This window comes from Anopheles coluzzii (genome assembly GCF_943734685.1).
Source record: "Anopheles coluzzii chromosome X unlocalized genomic scaffold, AcolN3 X_unloc_8, whole genome shotgun sequence".
NCBI classification, from domain to species: Eukaryota; Metazoa; Arthropoda; class Insecta; order Diptera; family Culicidae; genus Anopheles; species Anopheles coluzzii.
The window spans coordinates 50,001-62,500 of record NW_026054513.1 but is presented as its reverse complement, the minus strand read 5'-3'; positions in this window follow the sequence as shown (position 1 = coordinate 62,500).

The following is a 12,500-nucleotide window of genomic DNA, read 5'->3' as shown; positions in this document are numbered from 1 at the left end:
GGAGACATTGCTAACGGCCACTCTGCACAGGTGCCAATACCACCTTGTGACGGGAAACATTGCTAGGAACCGATCGGCATCTCTGCGCGATTACTTGACGCACACCCAACTAAGTCAACTGTTGGACTTTTTCGTAATCACGGCGGGACACATTGAACGAGCTCTAACGGATCTCTGCACGCATGGAACATGGTGGCGGGAATCATTGCTAGAACCGAACGGCGCCTCTGCGCGATGTACAAACAAGCTCAACAGGAACCTCGTATCGGCTGCCGAGCCGGAGCTCGAACAACTTGGACTTTCACCTCTAATTTATATCAACTCACCACTCCCCGAGGGATCCGCAGAATTGCTTCTGGGTCCCGTATCGTTATTTGCGATTCGTGTTTGCATTACACTACATTGAACTATTCCAACTTGTTTATCCGCATGGCGAACATTTGCTGCATTGAACATTAAAGTTCAACTTCGCTCTCCCCTACGTGGGTCTGAGCTTCACTCTCAGGGAAAAAATATGCCACATTGGTTAGGGAAACCCGGTTTCATCACGCTATGTGCCCTGCACCACCAGCTTAGCGTGAATGCTTCGAGTTTCCCTAAGAAGTTCGATTGGTCTTGCAGAGTTTAAAGACAACGAAGCTTAGTTTCAAGCAATGATTTAATATACGCGTATTAAAAACCCTTAACTGTTACAACTTTTATGCTTGAAACCATCGCAACGAAGTCTTTGGGTCCGTAGACCCGTGATGTACTGCTCCAGGAAACGTTTTGAAAGAGTGGAAACTCAAAATCATAGGTTAAGATCATCGGCAGAACCCACCAGACACCACTTTTGCTTCATAAGTTCGGCCTATAGTCATATGACGATTTTCATCGGGGAGGGGACGTATGACCCAAACGGGGGCTTATATGACCCACGGACACTGCAAACCATGCTCCTACGACTAAATAGAGGTTAAAACTACGATTTGGTGAAATCTTCATTTTTGACCTCGGAGCAAGGTACCTTCCCTATAGTAGGCAATGAGTAAATGATCATAATCCCAGGAGGGCAAAAAATGGGAACCCGAGAGGAAAGCGCTGTTGGCGCGCCTAAGCTAGTGGCCCGTAGAGTAAAAAGGGTACCCCCAACAAAGTTGTCGTTTCACGTTCTGGTTTCACTTTTCATCATCTAGGGTGCGTTCCTGACACGTTTTGAGGGGTTTTAGCAAAAAAAAATTTTTCGACTACTCGAGCTCTCTGGCCCGTTCGGTGCACATTTTTGAAAAAAGCTAGGGAGCTGCCCCTAGGTTCGGGGTGTCACAAAATGTTGAAAAGTGGTCGAAAAACCACTATCCAGAATCGGATGTAGAATCGTTAGACGAACTTAAAATTGTTCTACGACACCCATCTGCGACGTTTAGTATTCGAGATATGGCCCGTCCTAGGTCTGACCGAGCAATTTTTGTTCCGCGCACTTTGTGCACCGTACACTTTGATGTTTGTATGAAAAAGTACCCTACCTAGGGACGCGTAGAGCAAATTTGTACCCCCGGGCATGTTGTCGATTGACGTTCTGGTTGCACTTTTCATCATCTAGGGTGCGTTCCTGACACGTTTTGAGGGGTTTTAGCAAAAAAAAAATTTTCGACTACTCGAGCTCTCTGGCCCGTTCGGTGCACATTTTTGAAAAAAGCTAGGGAGCTGCCCCTAGGTTCGGGGTGTCACAAAATGTTGAAAAGTGGTCGAAAAACCACTATCCAGAATCGGATGTAGAATCGTTAGACGAACTTAAAATTGTTCTACGACACCCATCTGCGACGTTTAGTATTCGAGATATGGCCCGTCCTAGGTCTGACCGAGCAATTTTTGTTCCGCGCACTGTGTGCACCGTACACTTTGATGTTTGTATGAAAAAGTACCCTACCTAGGGACGCGTAGAGCAAATTTGTACCCCCGGGAATGTTGTCGATTGACATTCTGGTTGCACTTTTCATCATCTAGGGTGCGTTCCTGACACGTTTTTAGGGGTTTTAGCAAAAAAAAATTTTTCGACTACTCGAGCTCTCTGGCCCGTTCGGTGCACATTTTTGAAAAAAGCTAGGGAGCTGCCCCTAGGTTCGGGGTGTCACAAAATGTTGAAAAGTGGTCGAAAAACCACTATCCAGAATCGGATGTAGAATCGTTAGACGAACTTAAAATTGTTCTACGACACCCATCTGCGACGTTTAGTATTCGAGATATGGCCCGTCCTAGGTCTGACCGAGCAATTTTTGTTCCGCGCACTTTGTGCACCGTACACTTTGATGTTTGTATGAAAAAGTACCCTACCTAGGGACGCGTAGAGCAAATTTGTACCCCCGGGCATGTTGTCGATTGACGTTCTGGTTGCACTTTTCATCATCTAGGGTGCGTTCCTGACACGTTTTGAGGGGTTTTAGCAAAAATAAAATTTTCGACTACTCGAGCTCTCTGGCCCGTTCGGTGCACATTTTTGAAAAAAGCTAGGGAGCTGCCCCTAGGTTCGGGGTGTCACAAAATGTTGAAAAGTGGTCGAAAAACCACTATCCAGAATCGGATGTAGAATCGTTAGACGAACTTAAAATTGTTCTACGACACCCATCTGCGACGTTTAGTATTCGAGATATGGCCCGTCCTAGGTCTGACCGAGCAATTTTTGTTCCGCGCACTGTGTGCACCGTACACTTTGATGTTTGTATGAAAAAGTACCCTACCTAGGGACGCGTAGAGCAAATTTGTACCCCCGGGCATGTTGTCGATTGACATTCTGGTTGCACTTTTCATCATCTAGGGTGCGTTCCTGACACGTTTTGAGGGGTTTTAGCAAAAAAAAAAATTTTCGACTACTCGAGCTCTCTGGCCCGTTCGGTGCACATTTTTGAAAAAAGCTAGGGAGCTGCCCCTAGGTTCGGGGTGTCACAAAATGTTGAAAAGTGGTCGAAAAACCACTATCCAGAATCGGATGTAGAATCGTTAGACGAACTTAAAATTGTTCTACGACACCCATCTGCGACGTTTAGTATTCGAGATATAGCACTTTGTAGGTCTGACCGAGCAATTTTGTACTGAAATGTATGGTGAACATGTAATTCATTAAATAACATTGACTTGCATCGTGCCCTACTTCATCGGCACAGCTGTTATTGACTATCTTTAGTGGAAATGGATTGAGTTTGACCATTTTAAGCCCATTTCCTATGCCGTGCACCAACATTGTGTACCGATCAGGGAAAGTACGCTACGTACGCGTTCATGGATGTCGATGTTGGTACAAGTTGCCTTTCGGGATAGCCGTGCACCAAAACTGTGTACCGATCAGGGAAAGTACAAGACGGAGGGTGCAGCTCGAGCGTACGCGTTCATAGATGTCGATGTTGGTACACTTGCACCAAAATTGTGTACCAATCAGGGAAAGTACAACACGGAGGGCGCAGCCCGGGCGTACGCAATCATGGATGTCCATGTTGATACAATCTACGTGTACGTACCTAGTTTTTGTAGGAAAAGTTGCAATTAAGTGCTTGCATGCTTAAAATGCTCATCTCAACCGGTCACCTTTTGGCCTGCCCTTTTATAACAGAAACCTAGAAAGATACTCGAGATTTTTGTGTTTTTCCATTCGCCCGGGACGACGAAATGAGCTATGTGCACATCGTGCAGAAAATTGTCTTCGCCACGCATGTTTTTGTCCATCCACTCATATAATCACCCGCATTTGTGTTCAACACGGACGGCGCAGCCCGAGCGAACGCGTTAATGTTTATGTTTGTACACACTGCTTGTACGATTCTAGGATTTGGTAATTGCGTCACAGTGCCCGACCGTCGCGGACACCATTCTTGGACAGAAGTCCTAGTACGTAGAGTACTTTCCCTAGGTATGTGCTCGTTCGTGACTATCGTTGCGTGCTTACGGACACGCTTGGGTATGTTTACCATACAAGGTTTACTAGGGAAACCTGGGAAGGACGCTTGCCCTCCCGTCGCGGACACCATTCTTGGAAAGAAGTCCTAGTACGTAGCGTTCCTTATTTTACTTGATCAGTTTGTAATGCATTCGCTTTGTTCCATCGACTTCTGCTACTGCTCACTAAGGGGTGTTCGTTTGCGATGTGTACGATAAGCAACTGTCTATCGTAACCAGCAGTTAATCAACACTTTTTACCCAAGTCATAGCAACATAGAGTACTTTTCCTAATCGGTACACAATTTTGGTGCACCTCTAACCTCGCCGGCACTTTATCGTTACGTTTTGTGCACAACCTAGGGACGTGGTGTAAGTTTCATGATTTTTATGTTTGATTTGGTTTATTATGATTGAAAAATACGCTACGTCCCAGAAATTGGAGCTCGACTACTTCCTCCATGTGGCGAAAAAAGTTACTGGGCAACGCCTAGCTTATGCCCCATTTGTACTTCAATTTTCATTATCAGGTTTGAAAAATACGCTAAGTCCCAGAAATCTGAACTCGAATACTTTTGCCACGTGGCGCCAAAAGCTACTGAGAAACGCCTAGCCTTTTACCCATTTATAATTTAGTTTTCGTTATAAGTTTTGAACAATACGCAAAGTTCCAAGAATCTGAACTCGAGTACTTTTTACATGTGCCGCCAAAAGCTACTGAGCAACGCCTAGGTTGATACATTTTTGGTACATGGAGTGTATGCATGCAGGCGTACTGCCGTGCTAGACCGGAAAATCGATCTTGCTACTAGAACGTAAAGTAATTCCCCTAGATAGGTGCTTTTGCATGCCTCTGATCGACGACCATGCAACGTGCGACACGCGTAGCTAGGCTTCCCCAAACAAATTTCCTAGAATAGCACCAAATTGCACACTTTCAGGGGTATATTTTGGTACCGTGTACCGTGCATGGTACAAGTATCAGTAGCTCGTGCAATTTATTTTGCATCGTGTTGCGGTTGCTGGTGCGTCGGGATAGGAGTGTTTCGAGACTTTCGCCAAGCGTTGGTGCCATTTGGTGGATAATTAATGTTCTAGCCACAATAAACGTGCCACATAATGCCAATAAGGAAAAAGCCGATTTCTAGGAACTTCCAGTCAGAATGTTTGCCATCAGCGCTTTCCTGTCGAGTTCAGGATCTGGGACTTAGCGTTTTTTTTCCACGATCCAATCCAACGACCAGATCGTGAATAAACAATACATACAACAGTGCATCCCTTTAAAGTAGGAAAAAGCCGAATTCTAGGGAGCTCCAGTCCAAAAGGTTGTCATCAGCGCTCTCCTCTCGAGTTCAAGATTTGGGACTTAGCGTTTTTTTCGCGATCCAGCCAAAAGACCAGATCGTGAAATAAACAATTAATATAACTGTACTAGTACATCCCTTCAACTGAAGCAAGTGCACCATACATGACCCGTACGCCAATCATCCATGCACATGACACGTCAACTAAGTCAACACATGACACAACTTGGACAACTGACGGGTAAGTAGGTCATCTCGTACACGACGACACATCGACCAAACCAGGTCAACACGTCACATGCACAAGACATCCTACTACCAAGGCCGACCACCTCGACACACAACGTGTTAACCGAACATGGTCTACAACACCATCATGTGCAAGGCAACCGGCCCAAACGGATCAACTTATACAACTTGTAACGAGCATGTGTGTAAGCTTACTGGTTTGGTCGGCACGTTTCTCACATCAAGACAATCAAGTCCAGAAGGAGGCACGCCGACAAGCTCACTAGTGTTACGTGTTCCGCTCCATACCGTGTCAAGTCACTCGTCTGACACGGAAGTAGCCAGCTCTTGTCCACTAGTGTTAAGGAACGGTCTCCAGACCAAGTCAAGTCACTCGTCTGACAAGGAAAGAGCACGCACCAAGCTTCACCAGAGCACGGTACCACGGTCCCCAGACCAAGATGGTTCGTTATGCCATCGAGGAAGGGGCACGCGATCCCTTGCTACACTCAACTAAGTACACTCTTGCTCTCACAAAAGTATCCCCTGTGTCGACGTGGTCCCCAGACCAAGACGAGCTTGCGCACATCGAGGAAGGGGCACACGGACAAACCACCAAGCATGGGTCGCCTGAGAGGATCGATGCGAACGCATCTCTACAACTCGCAGCTCCCAGCCTGAAGTCCCGTCGTTTGCGGGCGGTTGATAGGTGTCGAAACTAGGTATATCCACGTTGGGCAGAGCTCAAGCCAACGGCGTTCCCAGTTACGGTACTAACACGTGCAGCGAACTCCACTCGTTGCGGCCTAGGTATAGCGGGATGAGACGCCGGGCTGCAGACGCAGACTCCAACGGATCTCAGAGGGTTGTTAGGCCCGCTAGCTTCCGAACACCTAATGGGTTTGAGAAGCGCTATCAGCTCGGATTGGCTACGACCTTAGAGGCGTTCAGGCATAATCCAGCGGACGTAGCGTCATACCAAAGTCCGGTCGGACTAGTATTGAGCCAGTGGTCCGTACCTGTGGTTCCTCTCGTACTGCACAGGAATTCCGTTAAGATAGCGACTATAAGCACACACCAGTAGGGTAAAACTAACCTGTCTCACGACGGTCTAAACCCAGCTCACGTTCCCTTGAAAGGGTGAACAATCCTACGCTTGGTGAATTTTGCTTCACAATGATAGGAAGAGCCGACATCGAAGGATCAAAAAGCCACGTCGCTATGAACGCTTGGCGGCCACAAGCCAGTTATCCCTGTAGTGTTGTTTGGGTAGCCGACCAGTAAGCACACGTGTAAACACGCTCCGACAAAGTGGTGCAAAAAAGTGTGTAAAACGGCCTCGGATCGCTCGGAAAGTGCTAAAAACGAGTCCAGAGCACCCGTTTTACCTTTAGACGGTGTTATTTACTCGAAAATCGGTGATTTTTTGTAAAAGTGAAGAATCGTGTTTTTGTGTATACATTTGCCCCCCCCCGGTAGCACCAAATTTCCGGGTGTGGGAATTAAGTGTAAAAATCTGTGATTAAAGTGCCGGAAACACTTGTATTTAACTAAATGGACGCTTCTGAAGCGATTCCAAGTGTTTTGGAAACGATCCGTGCAGCAGAAAGTGAAAAAAACGCGAAAACCAAAAGTGTCGGGGGTGCTACCGCCGGGGCACGTGTCCGCGGTAAATAACGAAAAAAACAGTAAATCGTGAATAACTCGGTGAGTTTTGGTCGGATTCGTGTGCGGTTTTCACCATTGTGCTTGTTTTTATGCGTACAATAAGATTGCATCAAAAAATTTGTGAAAATCGTGAAAAAATTTTTTGACGTTTCTTGGTGACAGTTCTATAATACCCAAGGGACAAATTTTGTCTGGGGAGCAGTTCCCAAGGGGCAAAAATTTGAAAAGTCCGTTACTGCTCGAAAAGTGCTCGAGTTTACAAAAAGTGCGCAGAAAATTCGGGGAAGAAGTGTAGTGCCCGCGGCAGCTCGAATCTGCTCGATTCGAGGAGTTCGAGCAACTCGAAAACTGCTCGAATTTTTCGAAATTTTTTTTCGAAAAATTAGAAAAAAATCGGCGAAGCTGCGGGGTGATAGAGGGCGATAAAACAAAACAGGGAAAATAATTTCCCCCCCGCTCCCGGTGAAAAATCCCTAAAATAGGTTCAAAAAGGGTCGAAAAAGCGGGCAGCGCAATTTGGACGTGAAAAAGTGCCGGAAAAATTCGGGACTGGTGCGGATCCATTCCCCACGTGAGCGACGCACCCTCTCGTAATTTTTCGCCACCCGCCACCCCTCCCCCCCCAGCCCACCAGGGGGTCGCAAGTCGGACCATAGTGGAAAAACCAGCGTGGAAGAAGTATTCTACAGCAGCGATTGAGCGGCAGAACACCAGCTAGGCGACGCAGCATCCCAGGGGTCTTTCCGACCCCCTGGGTCATCCGACCCCCGGGGTCATTTCGACCCCCAGGGCTATTTAACCCAGCCATCGCGATCGTCAGTCAGTCGTAATGGAAGCAGCCGGGAGATCGACCCGCTCGGGTGCTAGGGCGACGTCGGTGGACTGCCGCACCAGCTTGGCTCCTAGCTCCAAGCTCTTTGCGGCCGAGCCACGTGTTGCGCTTCCTAGGCTAAGCGCCACTGGCGCTAGTAAGCCCATTGCGCAGCCAAAAGCTGCATCAGCGACACCGGCTCCGGAGCTCGAGTTGCTCAGAGCAACCATCCAACGCCTCGAGGAGCAGAATATCGCTATGAAGGAGCAAAACGCAAAACTCCTGGAGCAGATAACCGGCATGTGCCAACTGCTGCAGGAGGAAAAAGAGGAGGCAAAGCGCCGTGAGGAGAAGCTCGAGGCGCAGATCGAGAAGTTAGCCGCCGCACATCAACGCGACCGAGATGTGCTCAACTCTCTGTTGGCGGCAAAGGTTGGCGGCGGACAACCGTCATCTAGTCCGCGTCAACCACCAACTCCGTTGCCGCGCCGATCCTCTGCGCAACAGCAGCAGCAGCAACAACAACAGCAGCGGAATCAGCACGAGCAGGAGCAGCCCCGCGCGTCGACGTCGCGCGTAGTCATGCCGCCGCACAGCGAGGCATCGACAGCCGTCCGCGAAGACGCTGTGCCGGAACTGACCTACAGCGAGGTCGTGCGGCGTAGATATCGCGGCAAAGCTACGGGTAAGCCACGCTCCCAGCAGCAGCCGCAACAGCAGCAGCAGCAGCATCAGCTACAGCGACAGGCAGTCGGTATCGCGCAGCATCAACAGCAGCAGCAGCAACGTCAGCCACAGCGACAGGCGGTCGCTGGCTCGCAGCAGCAACAGCAGGAGCGTATGCAGCAGCAGCAGCAGCTACAGCGTAAGCGAAAGCCGAGGCCTGACATCATCGAGGTGTCTCCCAGTGAAGGCGAAACCTGGGATGGCATCTACGAGAAGGTGCGCAAAGCCATTCGTCTGGACGCGGCTCACAGCGAAATGAAAGGGCATATTAAGCGGGGCCGCCGAACTCATGCTAGGCTGCTACGTATGGAGCTGAGCAAGACGGCAAACGCTCCGCTTATGCTGGAAGGCGTCCGCAAAATCATCGGCGACGCAGGCGTCAGTCGGCTTGTCACAGAAATGGGTGAGCTGCTGGTAGTCGATATCGATCCCCTTGCTACGGAGGAAGATATCATTGCTGCCCTCGATGCTAAGATTGGCGCAAGTGCTGGAGTTGTTCTGCCAGCATTTGGGAACTACCGGATGGTTCGAAGCGAGCACGCATCCGGCTACCTGTGAAGTCGGCTCGGCAGTTGGAAGGACTTAAACTGTTCCTGTGCGACTGTGTGAGCAAGGTTCGAGCAGCCCCACCAACGCCTCCAGAGCGACAGCGCTGTTTCCGCTGTCTGGAGATGGGCCACATCGCCTCGAACTGCCGTTCCACCGCAGATCGGCAGAATCTGTGCATCCGCTGTGGGCTTACCGGACACAAAGCACGATCCTGCCAGAATGAGGCAAAGTGCGCACTGTGCGGTGGCGCTCACCACATAGGCCACAGCGAATGTGCTCGTTCGGCCCAACGATGTTCCCGGCCCTGAAAGTTCTGCAGGCGAACCTGGGCCATGGCCGTGATGCCCAGAACCTGGTGCTGCAAGCTGCCAGAGAGGAGAAAGCAGACGTGCTCATTCTCTCTGATGTTCTGCGCCCACCTGAAAACAACGGCCGGTGGGCATTCAGCAGCTGCAAGGCGGTAGCGGTGGTAGCTGTCGGTGAGCTACCAATACAGCGGGTGTGGTGCAGTGAAGCTCAGGGGTTGGTTGCAGCGCAGATCGGCGGAGTGGTTTTCATCAGCTGCTATGCTCCACCAAGCCTTAACCTCGCAGAGTTCGAGCGCTTCTTGGAAGCAATAGAACTCGAAGGCTTCTCCCACCCTCAAGTCGTCGTCGCCGGCGATTTTAACGCCAGACATGAGGAGTGGGGCAGCCCGAGGACTTGCGACCGCGGGGAAGAGCTGCACGCAATGGTGGAGCAACTTGGCCTGAGCGTGATAAACCGAGGTCGAGAATTCACGTTCGACGGCAACGGGGTAGCTGCTCCGAGTATAGTTGACGTGGCGTTTGCGAGCTCGTCGATTGCTCGCCCAGAGACGTGGATCGTGAGCACACGCTACACCGCATCAGACCACCGCTATGTCCTCTACACCGTGGGAGGAACACCAGCATCGCCCGAGCAGCTGCAGGACCAGCAGCAGCCAGCGCAACAGTCCTCTGCGCAGCAGCAGCAGTCACTTCAGCAGCAGCAGCAGCAGCAGCAGTTATCACAACAGCAGCAGCAGCAACGACAGCGGCAACCACCGTCGCACCAGGGTGATTCCTCAAGCCAGAGGCGTGTGCGTCACGCTGGCCGCCGATGGAAAACCTCGCAGTTTTCTCCTTCCTCATTCCTCGAGGCGCTGTTCGCTGCGGACTTTGTCCAACGCGCATCGACCCAGGAGGGTATGATCGCAGCCATGTTGGAGGCCTGCGACGAGACGATGCAACGGGTTACCCGAGTGCACCAAGACCCGCACCGTAACACATTTTGGTGGTCTCCTCTCCTGGCTCGCCTGAGGAACAACTGCGAGGTTGCCCGTGACCGGATGCTGCGGACGGCTGATTTGGAGGAGCGCAGCATAGCAGCAGCTGAGCACAGGACAGCAAGGGCGGAGCTCAGCCGAGCAATTCGAGCTAGCAAGCGGAACTTGTTCCAGGAGCTGATCGAAATTGCAGAAGAGAATGCGTTCGGGGCAGGATATCGGGTCGTCATGTCCCGGCTCCGGGGCAGTCGGACGCCTTCAGAAGCGGACCGGGGCGTCCTCGAACGCATTGTATCCGACCTCTTCCCTGAGCATCCGCCCTGCGACTGGTCGCAGCTGAGCAACGTTGGAAGCGTCGAGGGAGCAACAACAACGGCGGGAATTGCACCGGTAACGGACGACGAGCTGCTGCTCATCGCGAGCCAGATGGCAAATCGCAAAGCACCAGGGCTCGATGGCATCCCGAATGCGGCAGTGAAGACGGCCATCATGTTGTTCCCGGAGGTCTTCCGGGTCCTGTACCAGGATTGCCTCAACCGCGCTTCGTTTCCGGCGCAGTGGAAGAGGCAACGACTGGTGTTGCTGCCGAAGCAGGGGAAGCCTCCGGGAGAGAGCAGCTCGTACCGACCCCTCTGCATGCTCGACGCACTGGGGAAGGTACTTGAGCGCCTCATCCTGAATCGCCTCAATGAACATCTCGAGGAGCCGTCTTCACCCCGACTGTCGGACCGGCAGTTCGGATTTCGTCGAGGGCGGTCGACAGTGAGCGCCATCCAGCGGGTTGTTGAGGCCGGCCGTACCGCCATGTCGTTCCGGCGAACGAACGGCCGGGATAACCGTTTCTTGCTTGTGGTGGCGTTGGACGTGAAGAACGCCTTCAACACGGCCAACTGGCAATCCATTGCCAGCGCCCTTCAGGCAAAAGGTGTTCCCGTCGGCCTCCAACGGATGCTTCGAAGCTACTTCGAGGATCGTGTGCTGTACTTTGACACGAGCGAAGGCCCCGTCGTACGGCATGTAACCGCCGGTGTTCCACAGGGGTCCATCCTGGGCCCAACTCTGTGGAACATCATGTATGACGGGGTGCTGGATGTGCCGCTACCTCCCGACGTCGAAGTCATCGGATACGCGGACGATCTGGCGCTGTTGGTACCTGCTACCACCACGGACGAGGTTCGCGCGAGAGCAGAGGAGGCCGTTGACCAGGTCCAACGTTGGATGCAACAGCACGGTCTGGAGCTGGCCCCAGCCAAGACTGAAGCCGTCCTGATTTCGAGTAAGAAGACTCCACCGCAGGTGACATTTCGCGTCGGTGACGTGGAAATCAAGTCGTCTAGGAGCATCAGGTACTTGGGCGTGCAGCTCCAAGATCACCTGAAATGGCGAGACCATGTCACCAACGTCTCGGAAAAGGCGTCGCGCGTGGTGGCAGCTGTAACGCGCCTCATGCAAAACCACAGCGGCCCCAGGACGGCCAAGTCAAGGCTGCTGGCGTATGTGGCAGAATCGGTGTTGCGGTATGCTGCTCCCGTCTGGGCGGAGGCAACTCGGGTGCGTGAGTGCCGACGGATGCTGCAACGAGTTCAGCGAAAAGCAGCCATCAGGGTGGCACGGGCATTCCGTACCGTCAGGTATGAGACGGCCACCCTACTCGCTGGACTCGTACCGATATGCCACCTCATCAACGAGGATGCTCGGGTTCACCAACAACTCCTTGCTCCAGACCGTGCTGCAACGAGGGAGGACATCCGGGCGACGGAGCGGCAGAACACCATCGACTGCTGGCAGGAGGAATGGGATGCCGACGCACTGCAACAGGATGCTAGCCGGCACACGCGGTGGACGCACCGTGTAATTCCATCGGTCGGCGACTGGCAGTCTAGGAAACATGGAGATATGACTTTCCATCTGGCACAGGTTTTGTCCGGACACGGATTTTTCCGTGACTACTTGTGCCACAATGGATTCACGTCGTCCCCAGACTGCCAGTTGTGCGTCGGCGTCCCAGAGACGGCGGAGCACGCCT